At 49.9% G+C, this 27,586-nt stretch overlaps 2 protein-coding genes across 4 annotated transcripts in view; both read left to right on the top strand.

The window, feature by feature from the left end:
- Positions 1-6,373, top strand: part of CALN1 (calneuron 1) — a 139,241-nt gene extending 132,868 nt beyond the window's left edge. For all 3 annotated transcript variants that reach the window (XM_079324938.1, XM_079324940.1, XM_079324939.1), the window contains one exon: positions 28-6,373. The gene's annotated coding sequence lies outside the window, so the exon portion shown is untranslated. The remainder of the gene's footprint in view (positions 1-27) is intronic.
- The window catches only part of LOC306811325 (S-adenosyl-L-methionine-dependent tRNA 4-demethylwyosine synthase TYW1-like), a 396,352-nt gene that overhangs the window by 250,099 nt on the left and 118,667 nt on the right, over positions 1-27,586 (top strand). The gene's annotated exons all lie outside the window — the stretch shown is intronic.

The following is a 27,586-nucleotide window of genomic DNA, read 5'->3' as shown; positions in this document are numbered from 1 at the left end:
CTTGGAGCAGCACCTGGCTTGGAGCAGCACCGGGCTTGGAGCAGCGCCGGCTCGGCTCACACGGCCCTGGCGCCACCAGGGAGAGCTCCCGCCGACCCCACGGCACCGACACGTGGCCACGGGCAGTGCCCCAGCCGGCAGCGTGTCCTGTGAACCGACCACATCCTTTTGGCAGGGACATCAAAGGGCTGTTCTAATGCTTTAAAGGTTTTGTTTCCTAATGCAATAATCCCATATCCAGGAGTCCCCAATTTCTGCTTCGAAGCAGCGATGGCGGCGCGGAGGAGGCTGGGATCTGGCGCTCTGCGGTTCGAAGGAGCTCAGCCTCCTGACTTGTCCTTACCCAGGGCCCACTGACTATCCCACGGAGCTCCTGCCGGGCCCACCTTCCCAGGAAGTTGATCGTAGCATTGCCACAAGCAAGTCCCATTCCTTCTGTTCCATGTGTTCCAGCTTCACTTTCCTTTTCCCTTATGACCATGCCATGGAGTTTACGGCATTAGAGGGGAGCTAGAGCATCCTTGTACAGTATTTTCTGAGGGGAAAAGGGGAGAATTTGCCAGCACCATACAAAATGTCTATTTTTTGCTTCATCAACTCCACTTATGACACGAGACTGTGGGGTAGCAGGAGTCTGTTGGCCTTTTTTTCTGACTGTGAATCAGGGCTTGAGGAGCACCCCCTTGTTTTCCCACCTGGGCATTGCTGAACTTGTGCAAAGTCTTCCAAGGGACTCTGCCACCACCAGCGCCAGCTAAACCTCCCTCTCCTCGAGCCTCTCTGCATATTCAGCATTTCCTCTCCAGCAGTTTTACCCTTCTTCTTTATTGATCTTCAAGATTTTTTTTTCCAGGTGAAAATCCTGAGGGAAGCTCTTCCCGAGCTTTCCTCCCCTCTCCTTGCCTGCACAATTTTAATTTATTCCATTTCACGTGGCCTGATTATGATCTGCAGTGAAACCTGCATGGCAGCCATCATCCTGTGGGGGTGGTTTTATTTTCACCCAAGTGGTAAACTGTGGATTTGACCAGCCAGCTTCTCCATTCCCTCCCAGGATCCATCCCATGGGCAGGCTCCTAAGGGGGCTGTCAGAAAAGTCGAACATGGCAGGAGAAGAAGGAGCCAAAGCTGAGGCCACCCCCGTGTGTTTGAAGTGTGTCAGACTTCCAGATCCAGGGAGCATTGGGTGGCTTTCCTGGAACACTTTTTAAGGAGCAGCAAGGAGAAGATGGAATGATGCAGAGCAGGGACACCACATGGGAAGTGCAAGGAGCCAGGATTACTTGGGAAGGGGTTTTTCCTTTGAAACTTGACACAAATCCATGCATTTCCCTTTGGATGAATGGTGCCCTGGGTGCCACACTAGGACAGAGGTGATCTCCTGCCCTGCTGGGAGGGCTGTCCCTGCTGGTGATCATGGAGTGCTCCAGGGCAGTTCCATGGGGGCACTCGGGTGTTGGGGAGGGGTGGCTGTGCTGGGAGAGCTCCAGGCACACCCAGGTACCCTGAGGTGCTGCTCCTGGCAGTGGAGGTGACTGTTCCTGTGCCACAGGATGGCTCCCCAGGGCTTGCACAGCCCCAGCCTCCTTCATCCCACACTGCAGCCACTGGCTTACACTGGATCCCTCCCCAGCACTCATCCCAGCTTTTCTACTAGTCTGAGTGACAACATTTGCCTGTATTTTTAGCAGCCTAATTTAAAAATCTGCTGCTCCTTGTTCTGTCTCCCATGGCCCCTTTTAACTCAAGTCACTTTTAGGTGTCTCAGTCTCCCACCTCCACCTTTTCCTGCCATTTTCCTGGTGTCCCCTCCATCCCAAAGACAACATCTTTTCCACAGCAGTCTAATTGGTTTTTTTCTGCCTTTCCCAAATACACAACTCCTGCATTTCTGTTCTGCTGTGACCAATAGAGGTGAACTGTAGAATATTCCATTAAAAATTATTCTGTCTCCCAGAAGATGGAGAGATTTCCATTTGCTATAGAGCAGCAACAGAATATCAGTGGGATATTCTGGTGTGGGATTCTCAGTGCTGGGGTTCCCAGACATGTTTTTTTTGTGCTGGGCATTGGACATAACAAGCTTGGAGATCATTTTAAGGAAACTCATCCCCTCTTTTAGGTCTCAGGGGTATGTGGAAAGGTGGCAGCTGTGGGGAAAAAAAAAAAAAAAAAAGTCTGAATGTTCCTTGCCACCAAGGAATACTCATTTTGTGCCTGGGATTGTACTGGAGCGAGTGTGGGCAGATGAGCCCGAACCCACAGCCCCAAACCCACAACCCCAAACCAGGCATTTCCCCTCTTTTCTTCACCCATTGCCACAAACCCCCAGCAGACTCCAGGCCCTTCTGGACACCTCATGGACAATGATTGTCTGTGTTCCTTGAAGCTTTCTGGAAGGTTCCAGAATTCCCTCCTGCATGTTCCATAAACCCTTGTAAATAGAGCCATTCTCCAGCCCAACCCTTCCCCTCGTAGCTCCATTTGTAAAACCAAACCTATAATGAATATATTGGTAAAAGCCATAGCCTGGTGTCAGTAGAGTTCATTGCACAACTCCCCACTGATTTTACTGGGTACAGGATTTTGGGGGTTTTGGGGTGTGATTTTTCTGTAGGGAACCTCACTTTTCCATTATGAATCAGAGTCATGTCTTGCCAGAGGTCTCCTTTCCTTTCCTCCATCTCCAGGCATTGTGAAGAGATCCTTTCTTTCACCAGTGGCTCCTGGCAATGCAGGATGGATCAGGCCAAGCTATTCCATCCTTTCTTTCCCCACAATCTTCCCATCCAGCAGTGCTGGATGTCTCCTACCTCCCTCCCTGGCTCCATTTATGTAACATCCATTTATCTCCTTTTTTTTTTTTTTTTTTTCTTCTACACAAGAGAGGAAAAATAGGGCTTTTTGCTGCTTTTACAGACAGGAGGTAAAAATAGAGCAGTAAAATTCTGATTGGAACCTGATGGCAAATGTTGAGGGGGGAGAAAGCAGAAGAATCAAAGACATAAAAATAAAACCCCCACATCCCATACTTTAAGAAAAAAAAAAAAAAACTATTTAAGTGCTAATTAACATACTTTAAAAAAAATACCCAGACTGCAGCAGAGCTGTCAGAAAAAGCTCCAAACTTCTGCTCCTGGCAGTTCCAGGAGGATTGAAGTGTCTTTTCAGCCCTGTTTCTGGAGGAACAGGGGATTGCCATGGCAACCCTGGCTGTTCGTGACATGGGTGCCACCATGGCAGAGCACACGCCATCCCCGGCTTCCAGGGATGGCACACGGCTCCAGCAGCAGGGCAGGGCTTCTCATGGATCAGGAAATTATCAGGAATTCGTGAGCAGCTCTGTTGGCTTGGCCACAACAAACTGTGCAATTAAGGGATTGAGGTGCAGGGAAGGCTTTGAGAGCAACGTGATGATTTCAGCCCGAGAGAGGCTTTGGTTTCATTCAGGAGGGGGTGAAATCACTCAGCCTGAGCACTGGGCTTGCTGAGGACACTGTGGGAAAGCTCTCCATGTGGGGATGGAGCTCTGGTGGAAGGATTTGGGGTCCTGCTCCTGCAAGGCTGCAGCCCCATCACTGCTGACCTTGGCTTCAAGCACTGGCTTTAGCAGGGATTCTGATTCCCTGTTCCTGGAGAACCAGCAGAAGGAGCAGCAGACTCACCAATGCTGAAACAACTGGGAGGCTGTGGGGAAGTGAATTCCAGCAGAAGCTGCTGAAGGAGCACTGCTCACCTGTCAGAGCCAAAGCCATTCCTTCAGGGCAGTGTCCAGGCAGGACAGGGGGTGGCTTTATCAGGAGCTGGGCTTGAGGTCCTTGTGAGTCCCTTCCAACCCAGGATATTCCATGCTGGTGGTGTTGGTGGCCCTGGAGAGCCAGATCCTTCTGACAGGGAGGTGTGTCACCTCCAGTGCCACCCACAGGAGCCTGGTCCCTCCAGGAGTGCACCACTGAGGAGCAATTTCTGATCACAAGCAATGTCAACACAACTGAAATATTTCAATTAGGAAGGCTTGGCTTTGTCTGCACTGTGGTCCTCAAGCTGTGGGAGGTGATAGGGAATTAAAGAGAGCTCACAAAATAATTTTCCTTCCTGTTTGATGGGCCCTCCCATATCCCCCAGCAGCTGGGACAGTGATCACAAACCCCAGCCCCTGGGTGAGCAGGAGGGTGGGAGGGAGGAGGACCCCCAGCTCCTGTCCCTGCTCCCTGGTGAGCGTGAGCTGAATATCTGGGTGCAATCCAATTCATTTGAGAGATTCCATCCCAGTTATTCAGAGGTCTCACCTGTTGGACGTGTGCACTGGATGTTGGTTGCTTTAATTCCAGCAGCTTAGATGCCCTTCTTTTTAAACTGGGCCAAGTAGAGAGGGGTTTAAAATCCAGATCTAGGGTAGGAAGCAAGCAAAGCAAGCCAAGGTAGAAAACATTCCCAAGGCTGCCACTCTGTTTGGATGAGCTGAGTACCCATAGCATAGGAATATTTTGGCCCCAAACCCCACTCTGCATCTTCCTGTCTGTTACAGAAGAACAAAACATCTCCTGGGCCACCCCTGGCACTGGGAGGAGCTCCATCCTTGGTCAGGGCCCCAGGACAGGGGGATTCTCAGTTTTCCCATGGAAAACTGGTGCCCTGCACGTGCCAGAGCTGGCAGGGCTGTCACCAGCCCGGGGTGACAGGAGCACAGCCCCCGCCAGCCCCGGAGCAGCGAGGGGAGAAGCAGTGGGAGGAATTGCATTACAATCTCCAAGAATGAAGTCCCTTATTTTACCCACCCCTGTAATCCATGATTTAGTTCCTGCTTTATGGATGAGCGTTTGAAAGAAGAAAAACCAACTCTTCTAAAATGAGAATCTGATGAAGTGTCTTTTTTTCTTGGCTCTGAATCACGCTTGCATTCCACTGATGAAGATGTACAGAACTTGCTGGGTTTCAATCTATTATTTTACCCTCCTGTGCTCTGACAGTGCAATTACATTTCCCTGGCATCACTTAGAACCTGTTCCTTTCCCAAGAATATAATGCATAAAAATAAAAGTTTCACAGCATTTCCATCTCTTTATGTTGTTGGCTGTTATCAGGACACGGCTTGTATTTCTCCAGTTCAAGAAGGACATTTTAGGCAGCTCTAGGAAATGCAGAAGCTCCACCAAGAGCAAGGTGGGTTGAAAATCTAACACCATTTTAATTGGAAGTGTGCTCCACTTCCAGTGGCAAAAGTCTGGAAAACTGTAATTTGACATCTTCACTATGAAATAATTGCAGCCTCAGGAGAGGGAGAAAAGAGAAAAAAGAAATCCTCTGGACCTAGAGCTCAGTACTTGACACTTTGGTGATGGAAGTACCACAGGGTTTGTTTTTTTATTTTCTGTCAAGACAGACCAAAACACTTTGTAGCTTTGAAAACCATTGCTAAATGAAATTGCCATTTACCACCCAATTATTTCCCCAGCTGTTCCTGGCCTGTCTTTGCCAGCATCCCCAGCCAGCAGCTGGATTTGCCCTGCTTTAGGTGAGATCCATGCTCCAGCTTTCCTTTCCCAGCTGGTCCTGAGTCTCCATCACCCAACCAGGGAACTTTGGGAAGCTCTGAGGTAGCTCCAGGAGCCCCTGAGTGGTGCCAGCAGCACCTGGGCACGTCCTGTCCCTCCTGGGGACAATTCCAAAGGGTGCAGTTGGTGATATTGACATCAACCCCCAAACTCCTGCCTTTATTCCATTCAACAACAAGGATGGAGTCACATTCCTGAGCATCCCTTCCAGAGCAGCCAAAGCTCTTCCAGCTCTTGTTCCCTCAGATTTCTCTGGGATGGGGGAGGAAGGCAGAGCAGGTGGGCCCTAGGGTCAATCAGAAATAGCTCATTAGAGTTAATTGGCTTCAAGTGGAATAAGCCCAGGGCCCAGCCTGCTGCCATGAATCCATAGCAGGATCTAAGGAATCAATGCCTCATCTCCAGGAAGTTCTCCACTAATCCCTGTCTCCCTTTTGTCACCATCTCATGTTTTCCAGCCATTTTCTGTTCATTTGTAAACTCACACGATTTTTTGGCTTGTTAATGAAAGACATGGCTTTTTAATTAAAGACAAAAATTCACAAAGTCAGCAGCATAATAGTAAAAAAAAATGTAAAACAAAAAACCTTTGTACAAAATACTGTAAATATTAATATAAATTAACTGGGCATGCAACTGAAATAAATCCTATGTTATTGCAAGTTATCTGAGTGTATAAAGGAGTGTATAAAGGAAAACTGAATGCCATATGTATCAGCTGTTCCTTCTAACCAAACTCTACTGTAAATATATAATCTGTATAAAAATATTTTAATTTTACCATTATTTATGCAATAGAAATAAAGGTTTTTTCTTTTGATGAAGCTTTTTTTCCCTCTTTTGAAGCACTGATATTCATTCATGCCTGAGTGCAAGAGCAAAAGCAAGATTTGCATAAAATATTAGGACAGAGACCCTTTATTCCTTCTGAGAGATACATGAACATTTGGAGGGGTCATTTTGCTTTGAAAATAGATTTACATATTTAAAAGCCTTTTAAATCCTTCTGTTACTACAGAAGGAGCTCCTGGCTGGAGAAATGGGATCAGCAATTCCAGATGCACAGGAAGCCAAAGGGAGGGATTGAACTTCTCCTCTGGAAGGCAAAGCCACAACTGGTCAGATCTCAGAGAGAAAGCTCAGCACTTGCTTTAAAAACCCCTTTTTATCCTCCCAGAGAGCCAAGACTGATCCCTGAGCTGGCTGCACTCGGGGCACTGTTGCTGCTGAGAGGAGGATGTTGAGCACAGCTTTAATCCTGACTCTGGTGCTGCCAAGCCCCAGAGCTGCTGTGTGAGGATTAACTGCACTCAGGTGTCCTGGAGAGCTCTCTGTCCCTTAAAAATATCCAGAGCTCTTCAATTCCCTGGAGTCCTTCCTCCAAGAGCCACCTGGAGAAGGTGACAGTCAGGTTAATGCCTGACACCACAGTTCCTGGCACTGGTGCCTAAATTCAGTTTGAAAAAGGAATAGTTGGCAAATCTTAAGCCACAGTGGCAGTCAGGGCTGGGTGGAGCAGCTGGGATAGGGGAAGGTGCCCCTGCCCATGGGCTTTAAGGTCCTTTCAGCCCAAACCATCCTGTGACAGGTCAGTCTGAGCAATTCCATGCAATCCCTGCAGTCCAGTGGGCAGCAAGCAGTGCAGGAAATCCATGTTTACCCAATCTGTAAAGTATGAAAAAAGGCACTGAACACTCTCACTGACCTCTCCTGTCACTGGGGAGTGTTCCAATGAATGGCTCAGGAATGAGCCTGGATTTATTACAGGAATGAATCAAGTGTACTCCAGGAATTCCTGTGTATTTACCCTCAGAAGAAGGAGCAGTTGAAGGAGGAACCTGCACCCCACACTGAAAGCTGTTCTCATGCAGGTCAGTGTGTTCAGTGCCCTCAGGGGAAAGCCAGGCTTGTACCTTGAGTTTCAGCCACCAGAGCTGTCCAGAAATTGAAATTTGCTGCTTTTGCAGATTCTCAGCCCTTGGAGAGGTGAGCACAGCTCAGTGTGACACCACTGGGAAATCACCCTTGACTGCAGGAGAGTAGCAGCTTTAAAAGAGAAAAAACACTCCACAACTGGCCTGAGAGCAAACTGCTTCATCTGTCCATAACATCCCACAAACACAGCCATTGTCCCAGCTCCACCACAGCCTGTTTAACCCCCTTGTCATTTTAATATTCTGCACTAATGGAGACCTGAATGGTTCATTTAATACTCTCCATGAATGGAGACTTCAATGGTTAATTTACTACTTTTCATTAATGGAGATTTGAATAATTAATTTACTATTCTCCATGAATGGAAAACTGCAGGTGAAAACACCACCCAAAAGCCCCATCCTTCAGCTGTGCCCCCTCAGGGTTTTTGGGGGCTGCTGCTGGGGGAGCAGGCACTGGCAGCAGGCAGGAGTGATGGTGCAGGTCTAATCCAGCTCCCAGGGAATCAGTGGAAACATTCCCAGACTTTGTGGGATTTGGATTAGGTCATCACACAGCACAGCACTTCACACCCTGGCTCCTTGCTTTGTTTTAATGGAGTCTGGCCAAGGCCTGGAATAAACTGAAATAAAAGTCCTGAAGAAAAGAAATAAACCTTCCCTTACCCTGAGTAAGGTAAGGTAAGTAATGAGAATTCAGGCACTGCCCCTCTGGCCATGGCTGGGCTCCCCAAGCCCAAACCTGCAGCAGTGTCTTGGTTTGACCTCACCCTTTCCCCAGGCAGGTCCAGGCTGACCCAGAGACCCCAGATGTTGATCCCAGTGTGGGCACAGGGCAGGGGTTGGGGTTCTGCCCCTGTGCTCAGGTGAGACCCACCTGCAGAGCTGCCCCAGCCCTGGCCCAGCACAGGCAGGAGCTGGAGCTGCTGGAGGAGCCCTGAGGAGGCTCCAGGATGAGCAGAGGATGGAGCAGCTCTGCTGGGAGAGCTGGGGGTGTTCAGCTGGAGAGGAGAAGCTTTGGGGTGACCCCAGTGTGACCTTGCAGGGCCTGAAGGAGCTGCAGGAGAGCTGGAAGAGACTGGGGACAAGGGATGGAGGGACAGGACACAGGGAGTGGGATCAAACTGACAGAGGGTGGGTGTAGGTTGGATATTGGGCAGGAATTGTTCCTGTGAGGGTGGGCAGGGCTGGCACAGGGTGCCCAGAGCAGCTGTGGCTGCCCCTGGATCCCTGGCAGTGCCCAAGGCCAGGCTGGGCAGGGCTGGGAGCAGCTGGGACAGTGGGAGGTGTCCCTGCCATGGCAGGGGTGGGGTGGAATGAGCTTTAAGGTCCTTTCCACCCCAAACCCTCTGGGACTCTGTGACCCTCAGACTGTCTTTGTTGCTGTGATCTCACCCACTCCATTCTCACTCTTTCCCCATTAACATCTCTAGGAAGTATTTGCTAATGCAAATCCAGAGGCAGTAATTTATTTGGGCCAAGTCAGTTAATCCTGGCAAGGCTCTCCCTTGTAAGTGTAGACCAATATCATCTTGTTTTAATTGCTTCTTTCAGTGTTCCTCAACAAATCAAAAACATTTTAATTAAAAAATTCACCAAGAGTATCTTCCGAATCTTTTCCCATTTGTTCTTCTTCCTACCAAAATTATCAGGACAATTGTGAAGTTCTAAAGAAAGTAATTACAGCAGATGTTGATCTCTGCTGTAGCACCAGGCTTGCTGAATGCTGCACATCAGTCCCCTGACTTCTACTTTTTTGCAGCTTTGTGGAACAGAAATTTCCATCCTTGCTCTTCCCTCAGAAATGAGGCTGTCTGTGTAGGAGCTGGGATGATTTCATTGCAGCTCTCAGCTGCTAAAGCTTGGGGAAATTTGGAGGGGAAAAGGGGGAAGGAAAGAGGAGATACAATTAAGGAGCTGTCAGGGATATGGGGATTTGGGCACAGAACACTGAGGGATGGCTGACAGATATTTTATTTTACTCTAATATCATTCCTAGACAGCAAGGCCCTGCTCCACTATCACCTCTCCAAAAGGGAAGATGATAAATCCACTGGAAGTGGCAGTATCAGGCTGAGGATGCCAAGTGCCACACCTGGCACACTGTAATAAATCTCTTTTAACCCTAATTACTGCCTAAATTTCCCCTTGCTCATAATGACCTGCTTTGGGATAAGCTGTCAGAAATAGCTGCCCACGCAATGACAGACAGCTGAGATGATCACAGGAGTGCCACTGCTGACAGGAATTAAATGCAAGTGTCAGCACATGGCCCACAACCTGCAGCAGGATGCTGGTGGTCTAGGAAAGCAAATTTTCAGCATCCTCAGGGCTTCAGAAGGAATTTTTTTAAATTAAGGAGCAGTGTCCCCCACCCATAGGGCAAGAAAAATATCATCCCTATGTTAGAGGCAAAATGCCTCTAGGTCTGAGCTAAAATTATAAACATGAAGGGACAAAACTCTGAGAGTTTTCTGGGAGCTAAAGTTGTGCAAGAGCTCCAGCTCTTCTTTCTCTAGAACATGAGTTTCACAAAAAAAAACCAATTAGGTCTCTGCCTCTAGCCCATCAGTTCTCAGCCTCTGTTGTGCTGAAGTCATTAACTGGACCTGCCAGGGAGGTCTCTGTGCACTGGAGACTTTGGGCACATCCCCAGCAGCTGCAGGAATGGGCCCAGGGTGGTCTGCATTGGAAGGGACCCCAGAACTCATCCCATCCCACCCCATGCCCTGCCACCTCCCACTGTCCCAGCTGATCCCAGCCCTGTCCAGCCTGGCCTTGGGCACTGCCAGGGATCCAGGGGCAGCCACAGCTGCTCTGGGCACCCTGTGCCAGCCCTGCCCCAATCACAGGAACAATTCCTGCCCAATATCCCATCCATCCCTGCCCTCTGGCAGTGGGAGCCATTCCCTGTGTCCTGTCATCACAGCTGGGACAGCAGCAGCTGATCTCTGCAGTGCTGAATGTCACACACACACACAGACTGTAGGGCAAGAGCACAAATCCTGCAAATATCAGCACTGGGGGTGCTGCAAACAGCCTGGGGTGCTGCAAAACCCAGCACTGGGGTTTCTCTGCAGTGAGGGGTGACATGGACAAAGCTCCAGTGATGTTCCACTCCTGGCACAGCTCCAGGGCAGAGCAGAAATCCCCACTCAGCCCCAAGGAGGACACAGTGCCATCGAGCCACCTCCAGATCCAACCAGCTCCAGCTGACAGAGTGTTCCACAGCAAAGCACCAAAACCTCCTTGAAGTGAGAGATGTCACCTGGAGGGCTGAGAGCCCCCAAACTGGTACAAGCAGTGCTGGTGTAAGAAGGGTAATCACTGCTTGTGAGGCAGGAAAAATCTCAAGTGATTGCTGTTTGCAGAGGCTGATTAAACAGAAATTAAACTCATCTGCATGTTCAGTGAGAAATGTGAATGGAATAGCAAGAGCATCCTTCCCTCTGGTCTTTGGGAAGCCCATCCCTGGCCTCCCTGTGACCCACACATGGAGCTGTGGAGCTTCCAGGCTGGCACCAGCAGCTTTGGCATCTGCAGATTGTTGGAATTAAACTTCCAGAGAGGTGGTTTCAGATAGAGAATGAACAAGGAATTCATCAGCCTCAGGTTGCTTGTTGGGAGGACATAGTTCCCTGTTTGCCACATTCCAGTTCCTGCTGCTTGTGTTCACTGCACTCAGCTTCCCCAGAAACTTCTCCAGCTTGGGATGGAACAGAACTGAGCAGAGCAGAGCAGAGCAGAACAGAACAGAGCAGAGCAGAGCAGAGCAGAGCAGAGCAGAGCAGAGCGGAGCAGAACAGAACTGAGCAGAGCAGAGCAGAGCAGAGCAGAGCAGAACAGAACAGAGCAGAGCAGAGCAGAGCAGAGCAGAACAGAACAGAACAGAACAGTTCTGTTTATTTCAGCTGAAATGACCTGCAATGACCATGATCACTCCAGCTATGACCACTTCAGGGCTGACCAAAATTTAAGGCAGGTTTTCAAGGGCAATTTCCAAACTCTTCCTAAACATTGACTGCCTTGGGGCACTGACTACATCTCTGAGAAGATCAGGTGATCAGCCTGTCCCAGTGTCTGAGCATCCTTTTGGTACAGAAATGCTTCCTCAGGTTCCTGGCAATGCCCTGAAGTTATCACACAGACCACAAGTGATGAATTCTCTGAGCACCCCAGCTCTCAGGAAGAAGAGATTTATTCATCTTCTCCTCCCTGTACAAGGGGACTGAGCCTCATTTCTAAATCTGAGCTATCATCCAGAGCCCCCTGGGCTGGCACCATGTCTCTGCCACCTGCCTGGGCAAGGAGGGATGGGAGCACTGGGAGCATCCTGCACGGGGCAGAACCTGGGGGTTCTCCTGTCTTGCTCAGGATGGGTCTGGTGACCCTGGGCTGGGGAGGGACAGCTGGTTTTCCTGGTGTCAGGAATGGCAATCACACCCCCCAAGTACTTCATTATGGGATGCCAGGCTACAGCACCATCACAGACCCAGCATACAGCACTTTCCTCCCCTTTCTGAGCACTAGCAGGAGCTGGGAGTGCTGTGAACAGATGGGCCCAGGAAGATGCGTGAAGAACCCAGTGACCAAAGCCCTGGGATCTGAGGGAGAAGGGATGTTGTTTCCTGCCACATTGTGTGAGCTCCCACTGTGCTGCTGCCAATTTTAGTGTCTTCTCTCACTTTGAACCGGAGAGAACCTAAAAGCCTGCAAAATACTGAAATGGTGACTGCTTGTTATGGTGAGAGAAATCTCCATGTACAAGGAACAGGCTCCAGCTTAGGACCTGTCAACACAGACCTGCCAAAATTAAATCTATTTGAAAGTGCATAACCCATTTAATCCTGAAGATCTACAACATTCTGCTTGGAATATTTATTATTTCTTATACTCCATTTCAGAGAGAATTTTTAAAATCAATTAACTCCTGTCCTATTCACATGGAAAGAGATCACAGCATTCACTCCCTCTTGGAGAAATTAACCTTGCAAGTATTTTAAAATTCTTGTCCTCTAGAAGGAGGAGAACCAAGCAGCAGTTCAGAGGGCAGAAGGGAAGAAATGAGAGGGACAAGAGTGGGATAAAACTGGAAAAACCTTGAGGACATGGATTTGCTTGTGCTGGTCTCAGTAATAAGCTCAGAGAAAGATGGGGTGCTATAAAGTATTGGCATTTCTTGGGAAAGCACTTTCAGTGCTGCCATGAGAAACTGCTCAGACTATTCAGGATATGTCAGGCAGGAAGCTGGAGTTCAGTTCATAATTGCAATTATTGCAGCATTTTCAAACGAATCAGAGCCAATATCCATTAATAAAGACTCCTTTATGGAGAAGCTGGAGAAGATAAAACCATTTCAGGGGAACAAGGAATGGGAAGGAACCTCCAGGTAAACATCATCTCCTTTAACAGTTTTGCTGTACTACAGCACCTCTGAGAAGAGCAGCAGCAAAGGCAGAAGGCAAAGCTGAGGTACCTCCCCTGCCAGAACCAGGGCCCCAAAAATCTCCTCAGGGATCAGCACGTGGGGATTCTCTCCTGGGAGCTCCTGGCTGCCATGCAGGTGATTTCTCCTGAGAATGTGGTGCCCACAGGAGCTCACACGAGTGATGGCACTGGAGGACGTGAGGCTTGCTGAGCCCCAGAGGTCACTGTGTGACACAGGGGCTGGGACAGGGCAGATCCCAACCCCCAAAGGGACAGGGAGCACACATCCTGTCCCCCTGTGACCTCCCAGACAAAGGGGCAGCTTGGGAAGGGGCAGAACTCAACAGGTGAGTGTCTGGCTGGAGGTTTGGGCTGCCAGCACCAGGGATCCACCCTTGAGCAACTGGAATATGTTGGGAGTTCATGGCATCCACCTGACCTCATGCCAGGGCAAAAGCAGGTGTGGAGTCAGTGAGTCAGGGGTCTCTGAATTCTTCAGAGAGAAATCAGAGTGCAGGGATTGAATTAAAGCCTGTGGATGCATTGAAGTATATTAGGCCACTCACACACAAGGTAGAGGTGTAAGTTTAAGTTTTAGGATAAGTAAGTAATGTCAGTAAGTTTTAGTGGGAGCTCTAATGCTCTAATATAAAAGGTTTAGATACCAGAGTGCTAATGTGAGTTCTAGTGAAGATTGAAAAACACACTGATATTTTCAGGGGAGGCTCCAGGCCCACAGCTGTAGACAGGACTTAGACATAGTAGAGCTGTAGTAAGAATATTGCTGACATTTTTCAGATAGAACAAGATAGACTTTATGTACAGTCTATACATAACCTGGGGTGTTAAGGAACTGAAATTCTAACAGGTTAAGGAGTGGTGTCTGAGTTTGTGTCTTGGCTTGTTGGGAAGATCCTATATAAGGATATGGATTGGGGAGAGTTGGTGCTCTTTGCCATTGCTTTTCCTGCCATTGCTTTTCTTTTTGCTTTTGCTCACCATCATCAGTCAACACCCAAGAAGAAGACTGGAGCTGCCACAGCAACATCTGGGACTGGATATTTGGGACTTTGTACCAACCCTTAGCATGGCCTGTGATGTCTGTGACTGTGCCTTTTGAGACTGATGTGCTTCTGCTATAAGTAACCTTTTAGCAGCTATTAGCTGCTTTGCTATTTTAGAAGATAACCTGACAAAATTGGTGCCCAGAGAACCAGAGGTCATAACCTCACAACCAGAGTGTGTGTGGGACTCAGGAGGGGCAAGGGAGTCCCTGCCCAGCAGCTGCTGGACACTGTGATGGATTCAGAGGTGATTATCTCAGCCCATGTCAGGCATTCCAGAGGGGCTGTGGAGCCTCTGGCTGGGCAGGATCAAGCAGGAGGCACCTCAGGTGTGTGTCCATGTGTGCACACAGAAGACATGAGTGTTCTCCAGGGAATCAGTGAAGATCCCTCTTATCCCAGCCCCTGCCCAGGGCCTTGGCACTGCACACCTGGACACACTGGGCACTCAGGGACAGTGCTCTGCTGTCACTGGAAGTTTGGCACACCTGGACACACTGGGCACACTGGGACAGTGCTCTGCTGTCACTGGGAGTTTGGCACACCTGGACACACTGGGCACACAGGGACAGTGCTCTGCTATCACTGGGAGTTGTCCACTGGGAAACCACCACCCCCACCTGTCCATTACTCCTGGGAAATGGCTCTTTGGAGTCAAGGTCCTCTCACACAGCAGCCAGTGATGTGCCCTGGCCCTTAACAGCTCTCTTCCCTCTCAGGTCACTCCCAGCTTCAGCTCAGAGGTGGGTTCACCATCCCACCCCCTCATGTCCTCCTGTGCTCATGCAGAAAGAACCAGAGCTGCTTCCTTGCCCTGTGCCTGGGCTTCCCTCCCCTCTCTCTGCCTGGGCAGCAGAGGAGCCATCTCCTGGTTCTGTGGGGGCAATGAGGGACTACCCAGAGCTTCTTCTCCACTTTGGAGCCAGGAGAACACTATCTCTGTGCCTGGGGTATCCACTTGTGGCTAATCCAGTCCTACCATGCTGCTGGAACATGATGCAGGGCTGCTTTGAACCACCCTCCTCCACAAGTGCCCTTACACCTTCCAACCTTCCCAGAGCCCTTTCAATCCACCCTGTCTGCCTGTCCTGGCAGGGGGAAGAAGGGAGTGGCTGGGGGGAAAAAGGTGTTTTTAAGTGTTTCTCATTATCCTGCTCTGATTTTGCTAGTAATAAATTCACTTTGTATCTCTAAGTCGAGCCTGTTTTGCCCTCGGAGTTGTTTTTTTCCTGGTCCTTATCTCCATTCATGAACTCCACTCAGTAGATTTTCTCTCCTCTGTCCAGCTGTAGCAGGGGAGGGTGAGTGAGTGAGTGAGTGAGTGAGTGAGTGAGTGAGTGAGTGAGTGAGTGAGTGAGTGAGTGAGTGAGTGAGTGAGTGAATATTTTGGGCGCCAGGCCAGGGTCACACCGTGTCAGGAGCCTGGAACAGAGACTCCCATTTCCCCTGGACACTGCCTGCCCTCCTTCCTGGGATACTCCCAGTCCTCTGGAGCTGGGCTCTGGGGGGGGCTCTGTGGATGCTTCTGGGATAATTCTGTGGGTAGTTTTCTCCATAGTTCTGTGGACAGTTTTCTCTATAGTTCTGTGGATAGCTCTGTTGATATTTTCTCTATAGTTCTGTGGACAGTTTTCTCTATAACTCTGTGGATAGTTTTCTCTATAGATCTGTGGTTGATATTTTGTCTACAGTTCTGTGGATAGCTCTGTAGATAGTTTTGTCTGTAGTTTTGTCTATGATTCTGTGCACAGTTTTGGCTGTAGTTTTGTCTCTAGTTTCCATGCAGTGCAGCTGTTGAGTAACCACTGGCTCTGCAGCTGTAGAGTCAGGGATGGGGCAGAGGCTCCCGGCTGCTCGACTGCACCAGAGCTGGGGACATTTTACCCCGGAGCTGGGGACATTTTAACCCCAGAGCTGGGGACATTTTACCCCGGAGCTGGGGACATTTTACCCCGGAGCTGGGGACATTTTAACCCCAGAGCTGGGGACATTTTGCCTCAGAGCTGGGGGACAGGTACACAGGTAGGATCCCCACAGGGACAGAGATATGGATGTGGTTCCTGAGGGCAAATTCACAATAAAGGATCCCCACAGGGACAGGTCTGGATGTAGTTCCTGGAGGCAGGTTCACAGGAGGGATCCCCACAGGGACAGAGATATGGATGTGGTTCCTGAGGGCAAATTCACAATAGAAGATCCCCACAGGGACAGATCTGGATGTGGTTTCTGGGGGCAGGTTCACAGGAGGGATCCCCACAGGGACAGATCTGGATGTGGTTTCTGGGGGCAGGTTCTCAGGAAGGATCCCCACCAGTACAGCACCCATGAGTCCTGCTCCTCAGTCCATTTTTGACCAGGGTTCAAGGGAGCCCCTGAGGCCCTGTCCAGGCAGAGGGTGGGGGTGGCAGGTGTTGCTGGTGGGGCTGGCTGTGCTCTGGCCCCTCTGCCAGCCTGGGCATGTGTCCCAGCTGTGGAGGGCCCCAGCAGCTCCTGCTGTCCCTGCAGCCCATGCTGAGTGCTGGGGCAGGAGCCCCACACCAGGGGGTAGCAGAAATCCCTTACAAACTGAAATAACTGTTTGTTATTGCTATAATTCCACCACTGCCACCTTTCCAAAGGAGTACTAACACTTAATTATTTTTAATCTTAGCTTAGGAGACACTGACATCCTGGTGCCCTCACAATGACTGATAGAGACATCCTTCACACCCTGGCAGAGGGAGTTCAGTGCTGTTTGTACTCTTACCCCTTTCACTGGCTTTGACTGGGAAGATTTGTGATGGAATTGTTAAGAACGCCCCTGGCTGAGCTGAGCTTCCAGCAGCAGGTAGAGCTAAAACCCAGTGATAATAAAAATCAATGAAGCATCCTCACAAGGCAAACAGTTTCCCTTTACAGCTCACAGCTCCTCATGCTGATAGAAGATGACAATCACCAGATGTGGCAACATCAGCTGAGGGCAGCTCCAAAAAGCTGCCAGTTCAACACATCCCTTTCCAGCTCCCACTAACTTATTTATACAGCCACAGACATTTTTTAAGGCTTTTGGGACACCTTATCTCACTGGCTACACAAATCCCCTTCTGTCTGCATCGTGTCTAAGTGTGAAATAATGCATTATTAAAGTCACTGTGACCCCGGGGACAGAGGAGCCCTTCCAGCCACGGTGACCTCATTAATGAAAACCCTTTGTATTGAAAGGGTCCAGCTTTGCAAAGATCTGGTTCTATGGCAAAGAAATCCTGGGATAACAGCATCCTCCTAGCATTCCAAACATGGCCTGGTCCAAGACATGATCTCACCACAAGGTTTTAATGCCTCTGGCTGAGACAGGGCTGCTCTCTCTATCCCAGGGAATTGTTCCTTCCCTGGCAGGCTGAGGTAGGCTCAGGATCAGGGCTGGCTGCTCCCTCTCTGTCCTAATCCAAGCCAGGAGCACTCTGCTGCTTTCCTGAGCCACTGCTCAGCAGGAGGACTCTGCCTGCCTGCTGCCTCTGGAAAAACAGATGGAATTGCTTGTCCATTGGCATTGGCTGCAGAGAAGTGTCCAGCCACAAGCACCTCACAGGCCACCACAGCCACTGAGGTGGGGTGGGCAGAGAGTGAGACAGCCCCTGATTTATTCCAACCACAGCACTAAAGGTCTTTCCCTCCAGGTTTTTGTCCTGCCATGGTTACCCTGGAGCAGTCCCTGGATTTTGGCAGTGGCAGTGAGACACTGGCAGTGCCAATCAGCAGTTTAATGAACTGCTCATCCAGGCAGTGCCCTGCACTCCCCTGGTCCAGAATAACAAGCTGGGGTGGGGCATCCAAACTACACCCATGCACTCCTCCTCATCTCAAGAAAAAACTGAATGGTTCTTCCCAGCCTGTGTGAGCCCGTGAGTGTCACAAGCACCAGGAGAAACATCCCTGATTAACAAACAGCTCAGTCCTCTCAACTCACCCTCATCCCTCTGGCAGAGGTGACATCCACCAGAAGATTCTGAGGCCCCATTTTGGGGGGATCCCCATTTATCTTCCACTGTACCCAAACACTTTTTTCCTCCAAGAATCTGATGCACAACCCAGTACAAATCATGTTGAGCCAAGCTCTTATTTCAACACTTCTTTCACTGAATCAGAGGCATAGCTGATCTAAGCATAAACAAAGAATTTCTGGTCACTCTGAGTCCCACAAATTCCTAGTATCATTTCCCTTTGCAAGAGTAAATGAGTGTAAACAGCACAGTCTCTGTCTCTTCTGGAGCAGGAGAACATCACATTCCTCTTATTTGGTTTGGTTTTCCTATTACTCTCTGCATATAGAAGAGCTGCCTTAATTAATGTAAGCTTATTATGAAATTAGAGCACTGATATAATTAAGGCATTGATTAAAAAGCCAATAAAACAAGCAGCTCAAGCTCTTTTGAAAGAGGAGCACTATGAATCCTTCTTGATTAAATATTACAGCTCAGTCAATATTTAACCATTCCATTGTATTGACTTAATTTCTCCATCAAGCTGGGAACAAGCATCTCTTGGGACCCAATTATGGCAGGTTTGCTTCCCTTGTTGTTCTGAGTTTGTGGGCTTATTTTGGTTTATTTTGATATTTCTGAAACTTCTGACAGAGCAGATCTTCCATTCTGGGGAACCACACTCCATGGAGATAATTCATAGGTAATGAACAGTACTGATCATTGTGTTTATCTTTGGAAATTAACTCCAAAAAAATCCATCCCATCCATGAGAACCAGGTCAAACCAACAGCCCTGCCCCACATCTCCTGAAGGTCCCTCTGGGGTTTAGTGGAGAGATTTCCTTCCCTCCTTTCCACATCCATCCACAGAAACATTGGAGCAGCACCCAGAGCAACCTTCAGCTCCTCCATCCTGTTCAGAACTGACTCCCTAAAATGACATTTCCTTCTTTGTTACCACCCCAAAGGTAAAATCCCACCTGTGTGGCTGGGCTGTGCCCGAGCCCTGCCCCAAGCCAGCCTCAGGGTCAGGGGAGGGCTGGGGGCAGCCCAGCCCCTGGAGCTGCTGCAGGGTGCTGATCCCTCTGAGCACAGCTGGTTCCCATCTGCCCCCTGAGCCAGAACACCTTGGGGACATGGATTAGAGGTGGCTTTGGCACTGCTGGCTTCACAGCTGGACTGGAGGGAGTTTGAGGTCTTTTCCTGATTCCATGGTTTTATGAGGCCATGTGGATGTGATCCAGCACTTTCTGTGCTCTCCCCACCTGAAGCAACACCTGGGAGCACCACAAAGCCTGGAAAGGCCACATCCCAGGCTCCCTGAAACTGTGTAGGGTGAAGAAAACCTGTTCAGACATTCCTAAAGCTTCCCAGTGCTCTGGGATGCAAGATGGATATTCTGGAAGAGCAAAGGCTGCATTTCAGATCCTTGCAGCCTGCTTGCTCTGAAGAATGAACACAACTTCTTTTGCTTTTTCTTTTCCTCCTGTTATATTCCCCAGTTCTTTTTCCTTGGGGAAATAGAACAGTTCTGAGGAAGCATCACAGATGAAAGAGCAGGAGGAGGTTTTCTAGCCCTTATTTTTTTAGCTCAGCATTTATCTGGGATCTGTAATTGGGCCTTCAGGAATGTCTGATCTCTCCCAGGTGTGCAGGGCCAACACCTCCCAAAGCAAAGCTCACCTCACAAACAAATATGTGCTTTTCCATCAGGGATTTGGAGATCCCAGAGACAATCCAGGCTTCTGGAACCACCCAGGTGGAGTCTTCTCTATCTGTTAGCCCTGACAAGGCTGCACAGCTCAGAGCAGGGGTTTTACAGTGCCTGTCCTCAAATTATACCAGGGTGAAGTGTGAGAATTGATGATTTAGCTCACATGCACAGCTCCTCCACCTCTGAAAAAACTGGAACACTTAGAGAATCAAGGAATGTTTTGGATTGCAGGGATCTTAAAGCCCATCCAGTGCCACCCCTGCCATGGGCAGGGACACCTCCTACTGTCCCAGGCTGCTCCAAGACCTGTCCAACTTTGTACTGGTTTTGAAATCAAAACCAGTGAGAAACTCTAACTCAAAAGTACAATTTAAAAGAAAAAAAAAAAAAAAAAAAGAGAGAGAGAGAGAAAAAATAAAATACTTGCAATAGTACAAAAGAAAAATCACTGACAGTCAGAATACAACCTGACCCCCCACTATGTAGGGGTGGTGGTAGCAGTCCAGGGGAGATTCTCTTCTTGAAGCAGTGATCCTGTAGAGATCCTGGCAGTGATCCTGGGAGCTCTTGTCCTCTGGAAACCAGTGGGTAAGGGCTGTCTTGGTGTTCCAAGTATAATTTTTTGTCTTGGTGGGAAAGGTTTAGCTCCTCCCCCTGACTGGAGTATCTCCCAGTGGATGATGGAATTTTATCAGTCATGCACTGGGACTCAGTGGCCATGAACAGAAGATATCTCCTGGAGGGAGGATGGGCTGTGGGAAGATAAAGATGATTGCCCAGCTGGTTTAAAGATGGCCCATTAGCAGAGGATATCTCCACAGAGATCAGGATCACTGCCCCAGCTGGTTTCAGCAGATGGTGATAGAATACAGACTTTTGGGCACATCCTTACATTGTAACCTAGGACAAAGCTGGCCTTGGGCACTGCCAGGGATCCAGGGGCAGCCACAGCTGCTCTGGGCACCCTGTGCCAGCCCTGCCCCAATCACAGGAACAATTCCTGCCCAATATCCCATCCATCCCTTCCCTCTGGCACTGGGAGCCATTCCCTGTGTCCTGTCCCTCCATCCTTGTCCCCAGTCCCTCTCCAGCTCTCCTGGAGCCCCTTTATGCCCTGGAAGGAGCTCTGAGCTCTCCCTGGAGCCTTCTCCTCCCCAGGTAAGCACCCCCAGCTGTCCCAGGCTGGCTCCAGAGCAGAGGGGTTTGTCTGGCCACTTCTCAGTGCCCCTGGTAGGAGTCATCCCCTCTGCACACAATGCAGGCTCCTCTGGGAGGGTTGGGCAGAGCTTGGCTTTACCTTCCCAGGCTCAGTACAGAGCAGACACAGGAGCTCTGAGCTGGACTTAACTAAGAAAAGCTAAACCTCACAATTTTTTTTCTGCTCAGCAACAGAACAGGAATGTCACCACCACTTTCAGGGAAGATGCTGGAGCAGCTGAAAGTTAAAAATGCAAATCAAAGCCCAAAAGAGCTCTGAGCTCGCAGCAGACGTGCCACAGTGTGGCATTTGCAGCATGGCAGCAAGAATGTGCTGGCACGTGTGTGCGAGGTGGCAAAAAAAAGAGTGAAGCTAGGCATGACTTAGAGGGGAAAAAAATGCCCAAAATTCAAAATACAGGAGTTTATTCAGGGATTATCAACGTGACTGCCTTAATCAAGTGATGGAGCAGCTGAAAACACGGAAAGCAGGTTCTGGAAATGAGGAAAAAAAAACAGTTTATGACATCTAGTGGTAAGAGGAGATGCCCCGCTGCGTGGAGCTGTGGCTGTGCCAGTCGTGGCTGATTCCAGAGCAGGTTCACTGCACTCCTGACAATAATCTGTGTGCTAAGTGTGAGCCTTTCTGGGCAGCTCTGTCAAGGCAGGGCTTTACATGCAATGGCTGAGTGATTCCAATTCCAGGCTGGGCAGGGAGAGCAGCCCTTTGTGTGGGCTGATATCACACCAACAACAGTGCACAGCTCCCAGCTTTTATCACAGCCCTTGGAGCTGCTCTCTCAGAAATGATCACTGCCTGCATCCTTTGCTGCTTTGGAAAATGACCAAGGCATAAGGGAAAAGAGCCTTGGGATGTCTGATGTGAGCAGGATCACTGAAAAAAAGGATGGGGGCAGCCCCAGGGGCTGTGGGATATCCCAGAGCACACAAATCCTCCTGTAGTTGTGCTCTTCTCTGATTTTTTTCTCTGTTTCTTTGGGCAAAATCATCATTTTTGTGTCCTTTATTCCCACCTTGTCCTCCAAACAGCCAATTCATGGGATTCCTTCTGATCGCCTGGGACCATAGCAGGCTGCCAGTGCAGGATGCAGGATAATCTCAGCTTTTTTGGGTCATGCAGTGCTGCCCTCCATGGAAGAGCTGCCTCAGCCCTGCAGGAACCTGAGGCCAGAGGAAATCCCACGGAGCTGGACAGGGTTTGTCCATAGGAAAGGACTCTACCCCAGCAGAGAATCCCCTGCCAGATTCCCTCAGAAGGGGCTGGCATGGAATTGAGGAATGGTTTGGGATGGAAGGGACCATAAGGATGATCCCATCCCACTCCTGCCATGGCAGGGACACCTCCCACTGTCCCAGCTGCTCCCAGCCCTGTCCAGCCTGGCCTTGGGCACTGCCAGGGATCCAGGGGTAGCCACAGCTGCTCTGGGCACCCTGTGCCAGCCCTGCCCCAATCACAGGGACAATTCCTGCCCAATATCCCACCTAACCCACACTCTGTAAACTGACTCCATTCCCTGTGTCCTGTCCCTCCATCCTTGTCCCCAGTCCCTCTCCAGCTCTCCTGGAGCCCCTTTCAGCACTGGAAGGTCTCCCTGGAGTCAGTGTGTGTTTTCCTTCAGGAATCCAGTCCAGATCTGGGCTCTTCTTCAAGCACCACCCAAAACCAGCTCTGTCTGTGTCCCCTTGCTCTGCTCAGGCTGTCACCCCTCCCTGCACCCAGGACCTTTGGTGGCTGAGCCCTGCTTCCCACAGAATCCAGCAGGGACTGGCAGAGGTCTGTGGGGTCTGAGAGTGAAAACCCTTCACTCAAAGGGCCTCCTGCCCCTCAGGAGCTGAGGGCAGAGTTTTCCTGCTGAAGACAGCCTCCATGCCCATGGAATCACTGTGCCAGGGGTGGCCAGCACCTTCTCCAGCCCAGGAGAATCCAGCTGGGCTGAATTCCCAGCTGGAGCACCCAGCTCAGTCTGCTCTTGCTGTGACAGACATTGAGAGAGCAAAGAGGGCAGGTGATTCCCACATCCTGGGCACCCACAAAGCCAAGGAGAAACCCAGAGAAGGGGAAGAAGGAAGGAAAAGGGAAATATTGCAGTGCACTCCTGGCTGCCTGGCAATGCCATGGAGAGGTTAAAATGGAACTGCTGCCCAGTCCTCAGCACAGCCCATATCACCCTGAGCTCTCAGGAGTCCAGGTGGATTAATGAGGGGCAGGTTAGGACAATATCAGTGTTTACATGGACTAAACTCTGCCCCTCAAGGCCTTTTAAAGCAATTCTTTCAACTGCTGAAGTATTGATTAGAAAGGTCTGGAATGACTTTCACTGCTACAAACCTTCTCTAAAGAGTTCCCAGACTCAAAGATCTGCACAAACCCTGAGTTTCTGCTTCAGACTCACAAGCCAGTATCTATGGGAGCCAGGGGAATGTGGAGATGCCAGGGGAAGGACAAGGTGACCCATCCACAGCCCTTGGCACAGAGGGATTTTTCCCAAATGCCATTTGCACTAGGGCAGGTTCAGGCTGGATGTGAGGAAAAATTTCTTCAGTTTCTGGGGGAAAAGAAAGCAACAAGTGCCCCCAGCACAGGAAAGACAGGGATCTGTTGGAATGAACCCAGAGAAAACCATGGAGATGCTCCAGGAGCTGGAGCTCCTCTGGAGCCAGGCTGGGAGAGCTGGGGGTGCTCAGGATGGAGATGAGAAGGTTTTGGAGCGACCTCAGAGCCCTTCCAGTGCCTAAAGGGGCTCCAGGAGAGCTGGAGAGGGACTGGGACAAGGGATGGGGAGGGATGGGACAGGGAATGGCTCCCACTGTCAGAGGGCAGTGCTGGGTGGGATATTGGGCAAAAATTGTTCACAGGGTGCCCAGAGCAGCTGTGGCTGCCCCTGGATCCCTGGCAGTGCCCAAGGCCAGGCTGGACAGGGCTGGGAGCAGCTGGAACAGTGGGAGGTGTCCCTGCCATGACAGGGGTGGCACTGGATGGGTTTAAAGTCCTTCCAACCCAAACCATCCCAGGATCCCTTGTTAACAGGGGTGTTTTTATCCTCCTAGGGGGCTGTGGGCACAGAATGAGCCCCCCTTGGCTGGGAAAGGTGAAAAAGCTGAAATTTGGATATTTGATCCCAGCCCCTGGAGGCACCCTAACCACTGAGGAGGAACAGCCTCACCACAGCTGCCTTGGTGCATCCCATTCCTGAGAATTTTGTTTTTCCCCTACTTTGGCTCTTCCCTTGAAGAGCTCTCAGACAGTGCTGGGAGCACCTCATCTCTCCCACCCCTACTGGGAAAATTGGGGATCTCACCCCAAGGACCCAAACTCAGCACAGGGATGTGTTGGGAATCTCATCTGTGAGAGGATGAGACCTCCCCAGCTCCAGCATCGCTGCTCCAGCCTTGCTCCTGATGCATTTCCCAACTGGATGTTTTTTCCTTCGGTTCCTGGGGACCTCTCGCGGTGGGAAGTAAAAATACATTTATTTGGGAAAGGCAGGAGAGGTCCCAGCTGGATGAATGACTCTAAAGAAACTCTGGGATCAGAAACCAGGGAAGAAGATATTCCCAGACTGCAGCAGCTGCCCCTGCTGGTTTTGCACAAATAATATTTACACAATTACACAACCCTGGAAGATGCAGGGGAGCCAGGCCTGCTGTGCCATCCTTGGAAGTCACCATTGTGATAATTGACAAATGATTCGTGTTAATCATAGAAGTTTTGGAGTTTGTATAAACCAGAATACTTAAAATAAGAGAAGAACATGGACCTAGATAAAGGGAAAAATATGATTGAACCCACTCTGTTTAAATCCTCCTGTTGTGAATATTGTGTGTACCAGTTTGTAAAAGAGAAAAAAGGGGTTTTCCATAGTTTGAAAGGTTTTTTGCAGAATCAGATTTCCTGCCTTTGTGTGATCAATCCCAAACTATCTGCTAAAGATCAGACTGCCCACTTCTCCTGTTTTTATCTGCCAAGACCAGATGGTTCCATGACCAATTGTCCCAAAAGCTGTCCCACAGAAGTTTGGAAGTTTCTTTGACCAGCACTGCTTACCTTGCAGAATTACTACAACAAAACAATAACAATTATTGATTCCTACAAGGAAAACCATCCTATAAAAAGGGAGCTGCAAACCAAGTTGGGTGGAGTGTGGAGTGGGCAGTGACCCCCTCATGTTTTTTCCCCAGTGTGCTGCTTGCTCTGTCTATGTAAAATAAACCAATCAAAATTTGAATACAGAGACTTTGTTTCTCATTTATAACCCTGGGAATTTGGTTCTGATGGTATTTCCTTGCAGGAGCCTCCCTGGAGGAGCAGAGCCTGTGGTTGTGCACAGCTGGAATTCTTTGTGCTGCTTGTTGGTGTTTCAACCCTCCAGTCCCATAAATCTGGCTCTGCTGGACTTTTGATTTGAGGCATTTTTCAGTATGTAAAATTGCAGTGAGGAAGACCTGAGCTGTCAGAGAGTGGGGGCTGTTCCACCACTCCTGCAGTGGAGAGTTGTGGGTGAGACCAGCCCTGAGACCTCAGACAAGGCAGGTGCTGCCCACAGGCACCAGGAGGGCAGGCTGGACATCAGGAGGAATTTCTTCCTGGAGAGGGTGGTCAGGCTCTGTAAGGGGCTGCACATGCAAAGGTTCTGCTTCCCTTGAGGGTGCTGGCACTGCCCAGGCTCCCCAGGGAACGGGCACAGCCAGAGCTCCAGGAGCTGCCAGGGATGCCCAGGGTGGGATTGTTTGGATGTTTGTGCAAGGCTGGTGATCCCTGGGAGTCCCTTCCCACTCAGGATTCTCTGATCCTGTGTTTCTGTCTTGCAAAGGGCTTTGGGGACAGAAGGGCACGTCCTGCCCAAGGAGGATGAGCTGGGGCAGCTTTGCCCCCAGAGCAGCTGTGGCTGCCCCTGGATCCCTGGCAGTGCCCAAGGCCAGGCTGGACAGGGCTGGGAGCAGCTGGGACAGTGGGAGGTGTCCCTGCCATGGCAGAGGTGGCACTGGATGGGCTTTAATGTCCCTTCCAGACCATTCCATGACTCTGTGACCAAGGTTTGAGCTGCTTCTGACCCCTCCTGTGGGCAACACCTGGCAATGAACATCAGAATTGTGAGGAGCTCCAGCAGTACTGTCAGGAAAACTAATCCACAAACACCAGAGGATTATGTCCAAAAAGGAGACAGTGGAGTTCTTTGCTTTATTCAAATAAAGGGAGAGGCCATGGGACATTCCCCTGGGATCTCTCCAATTTTAGGAGGACACAGCCTCCTTTTTATCCTGATTTCCTGGCTGCATTTCCCTCTCTCTTTCCCCACTGGCTGAGGTACTTGAGAGGCACAGACTTCCCAGAACACCTGATACCTGAGATTCCCCCATAATGTATAATCCTCCCTTGTAATTTTTAATTCTTATAGAATTCATGATTTTTACCCATTGCTTCTTTCATCTTCCAATATCCAATTTCATTTATCAGCAGACCTACAGTTTGTTTGTAAAGGCAAATAATAATTTTCCATTCATCAATCAGTGGAATCCATCCCATTGTTTCTTTTATCTCTCAGTGCTAGTCTTACCTACCTAGCAGACCCACAGCTCATTTGTAAGGCCAAATCTGACATACCTCTCAGTACCTGGGAGCAGAGCCAGGCCCACTCCAGTCACTCTGGTCATTTTGTGATTCTTTGATCTACAAGGACTTTCCTACTGTGAAAAAAATCCAATGTGATTTTAATGTTTTGTTTTGATTTTATGGATGCTCCTGCTCAGCACCTGCAGGAGCCCAGGCCAGCTCAGGTTGGGGATTCCGCTTCCCATGCCCCTGGAATTGTCCCAGCACTGGGAGGTGCTGCTGAAGGCAAAACCCCTCTGCAAATCCTTCAAGCAGCTCCAAGACCCCTCCCTGCCATTCAGAGCTTTCAAAGTGAAGCTCCAACCCCTCCCCAGCCCCACTCCATCACCCCCTCCCTCATTCCCAAGGCTGGATAATTAATACACCATGGATTGCCTGCAGGGCCTCTTTGGGACCCCCCTGCTCTGGGGATCTGGGCTTTCCTTGGGAGAAGGCAGAGCCCAGCCCAGGACACCCCCTCCTTCAGCCCGTCCCCACACTGTGAGCAGGGATCTGCCAGAAGCTGCAGAGGAAATCCAGCTTTTCCTGGGGTTTGTCCCTGAGCCATAGGACAGGATCATCCCTCTGGATGATCCAGGGGTCTCTGGTTTGGGAATTCCAGGCTTTTTGCTCTTTCCAAAGGGTAGATTTATCTTTTTTCCCTTCTTGTTCCTCCTTCTGGGTTCCCCCTTTTTGAAGCTCTCTGTCACTGGTGTGCAGAGATGCCTCCACCAAAGGGTTTCCAAGTAGTTCAGGTGGAGCTCTGGAATTCCACAGCATTTCTGTCTTGGAACAGTCCAGGCCTCTCAAGACCCAGGAATTCCCAGTGCTGATGCTTTTGCAGCACTGGGTCATGTCTGGCTGCCCCAGATTCCTGTTTTCTCCAGACACTCCCAGCCCTGGCTCTTGGCACTCCCCTGTCCCTCCTGCCCCACCACTGAGTTCTCCAGAGGTCAGGCTTTGCTCCTTCCCTGTTAGTCCAGACTCTGATAGACAGGACATGGAGCTGCTGGAACAAGTCCTGAGGAAGCCACAAGGATGCTCCAAGTCTGCTCTGGAGCCAGTCTGGGAGTGCTTACCTGGGGAAGAGAGAGCCCCTTTCAGAGCCTAAAGGGGGTTCATA

Source organism: Erithacus rubecula (genome assembly GCF_903797595.1).
Source record: "Erithacus rubecula genome assembly, chromosome: 22".
NCBI lineage: Eukaryota > Metazoa > Chordata > Aves > Passeriformes > Muscicapidae > Erithacus > Erithacus rubecula.
The sequence above is the reverse complement of the archived record's forward strand: the minus strand, read 5'-3'. Positions and strand labels throughout refer to the sequence as shown.